Below are 3,402 nucleotides of genomic sequence, written 5' to 3'. Positions count from 1 at the left end.
TTGAATTACTGAAATAAATGAACTTTTCCACGACATTCTAATTTATTGAGATGCACCTGTATATACATTTAAAAAGTAGAACAAATCAACATTTTAGAATTCTACAAACAATTTATAATTCAATGTGGTGTGTGTTTGTGTGTGTGTGTGTGTTTGTGGGCGCATCACTGATTTGTTGACTCCTCCCTCTTTTTGTGACAGGCATCAATGTATCTTGCTGCTAGTAAGATACAATCTTGTTTTTCACCTAATAAATATTGAAGTTGTGTTTTCTTGTTTAACAGTTTGAAGTCAGGGTAAAGTATTTCAAATTTGGGATAAAATGTCTTTCTAATTTCTTCATAGTTAGGGCAGCTGGTGAGGAAGTGTTGCTCTGTGAGTACAGTAAGGGCAGATGCGGCTCTCTCTGGGCAGCCAGTGCTGTGGATATCTGCCCGTCTCTATAGTCAGAGTATGATTGCTCAGTCTGTACCTTGTCATTTGTCTTCTTAATTTACAGTCTTTCACTGTACTCAGATATTCTGCAGTTGTGTAATCTCTATTTAGGGCCAAATAACATTCAAGTTTACTTTGTTTTTCTGTTGTTTCAGTCCAATAAGTTAGATTTTCTTTTTGTGCTTTTATAATTTGGTTGGGCTGAATTCTTTGGATGAATATTTCAGTGTCCTGATGCTGGCTGTTGTTAGTCATGTTAGTTTGTTTTTGCAGCTTCAGGACCATCTGAATCAGGGGACTTTTTTCAGGGTTCACTTCATGGATTTTAAGGGCTTTAAAATGGTAAGAGCTGGGGTCGCTCATTTTTAGGTGTTTCCAAAATTTGATAGCTCTTTTCTCAATGCGTATTAGTAGAGGGTATTGGCCTAATTCTGCCCTTGCATGCGTTGTTCGGTGTGTTCCTCTGTACTCTGAGGATACTCTTACAGAACTCAGCATGCAGGACTTCAATCGGATTTTTGTCCCATTTTTGAAATTCGTGATTTAGGAGAGGACCCCACACTTCACTGCCATATAATGCAATAGATTCTATGACTGATTGGAATATTTTGAGCCAGATTCTAATTGGTATTTCAATTTGGATAGATTTTTTGATGGCATAAAAGGCCCTTCTTGCTTTCTCTTTCAGTTCATTCACAGCCAAATTTAGCTTGCCAGTTGCATTTATCTTCAGCCCGAGGTATGTGTAGTTTGTGGCATATTCAATTTTGGTCATACCAAGGGTGAAGTTGTGTCTCTTTCCCTGACATCTGGGTCTTTTCTGGAATGTTAGTACTTTAGTTTTGTTAGGATTAATAGTCAGGGCCCAGGTCTGACAGAACTTGTGCAGGATGTCTAGGCTCTGCTGTAGACCCTCTTCTGTTGGAGACAGCAGAACCAGATCATCTGCAAACAGCAAGAGCTTTATGTTGGAGTCATGCAGTGTGAGGCCAGGTGCTGCTGATTGTTCCAGGAGTTTCGCCAATTCATTAATGTATATATTGAAGAGGGTCGGTGATAGTGGGCAGCCCTGCCTTACACCACGCTCTTGAGTGAAGAATTCAGTTGTGTCTCTTTCTCTGACATCTGGGTCTTTTCTGGAATGTTAGTACTTTAGTTTTGTTAGGATTAATAGTCAGGGCCCAGGTCTGACAGAACTTGTGCAGGATGTCTAGGTTCTGCTGTAGACCCTCTTCTGTTGGAGACAGAAGAACCAGATCATCTGCAAACAGCAAGAGCTTTATGTTGGAGTCATGTAGGGTGAGGCCAGGTGCTGCTGATTGTTCTAGGAGTTTTGCCAATTCATTAATGTAGATTTTGAAGAGGGTCGGTGATAGTGACTCTCTCTCTCTCTCTCTCTCTCTCTTGCTCATGTCTGAACTTAAGGTTGAGCAAGTGGAGCTCCTGCCCTACAGCTGTTGTAGTTCAAGGGCAGGAAGCAGCTTGGTTCCCACACAAAGGTACACATCAAACACACAGACCAGTACAGACTCACTTACACGCACACACATTCACATCCGCACGAATGCCAGCCTTGCAAGCATAATACGAGGTACAGTGAACAAATACACACCAAGACAAACAGGACATTCCTACTGTCTGACGCTACAAACCAACAGATTTACAGGCATTGTTTCCACTTAAACAAATGCTTTAGCTCGCAAATGTCATGAAGTCTCCCCTTATGGATCACAGAGTATCCACAGATTTGTCTCATTACATATGTTTATTATACTGTATATGTGTCCTCCCTAATATCTGATTCTGACTGGTGAAATTAGTAGTCAGTTATTTTGACTATATGGTAATTGTACTAGATGACTCTTGTATCACTTTGCATACTCTACTGTTCAAAAGTTTGTTTGTTTGTTTGTTTTTTATGAAAGAAATTAATACTTTTATTAGACAAGGAATGAATAAATGTATCGAAAGTGACATAAAAGTGACATTTTTTTGCAAAAAATCTACTTCAAATAAATGCTGTTCTTTTAAACTTCCTATTTACTCAAGAATCCTGAGAGAAGTTACTGGAAAAAAATTAATCACAGTTTTCAGAATAGTATTAAGTAGCACAATTGTTTTCAAGATTGATAATAAGAAAGTTTTTCCTGAGCAGCAAATCAGCATAGAAGAATGATTTCTGAAGGATCACACTGAAGACTGGAGATGAAAATTCAGCTTTGACATCACAAGAGCAAATTTAAATTTAAAACATATAGAAAATAGAAAAGGTTCTTTTAAATTGTAATAATATTTCACAATATTACAGTTTTTACTGTATTTTGATCAAGTAATGCAGTCTTGGTTAGCATAAGAGGCTTATTTCAAAAACATTAAAAAAATTGTACTGACCCCAAACTTTGGAAAAGTAATGTATATGACCTATATGTTGGACTTAAAGTCAGACTTAAATGCTGGGAACAGAGACACCCATCACTAAATTTCCCATGCAAAATAAATAGGTCAGCAAAAAATGTATATAGCACACTAATTGCAAGGGCAGTGCCTTGGAGCAACATGGGGTTAAGTGCCCTACTCAAGGGCACTACAAGTGACCCCACATAACCATGACCTGTTTAACAAGGATTCACATTTAAAAGCACACATCATTTGCATGCTAATTTTGAAAATAAATAAATAATAATAAAATTAAATAACTCACAAGTAAATTATTTTAAGTTAAACAAAATATATAAAATGTTATAAATTCAGTTAAGATAACTGTTAAACTTTCATAAATATGTACACTTTTGTTTGGTACCAAATCACACTACATATAACCAAATTAATTTATCACCCTGTTCAGTTTTTAAAACCTGTACAACATGGCAACTTTCCATAGGCAACTGTTTTATATCTACCTTCTCTCTCTCTCTCTGACTTTCTATCTGTGTAAACGCCTATGCTGGGAAGAAAGGCTCAACTCTT

This window comes from Sinocyclocheilus anshuiensis, unplaced genomic scaffold (genome assembly GCF_001515605.1).
Source record: "Sinocyclocheilus anshuiensis isolate Anshui unplaced genomic scaffold, SAMN03320099.WGS_v1.1 scaffold176, whole genome shotgun sequence".
In the NCBI taxonomy this organism is placed as follows: domain Eukaryota; kingdom Metazoa; phylum Chordata; class Actinopteri; order Cypriniformes; family Cyprinidae; genus Sinocyclocheilus; species Sinocyclocheilus anshuiensis.
The sequence above is the reverse complement of the archived record's forward strand: the minus strand, read 5'-3'. Positions refer to the sequence as shown.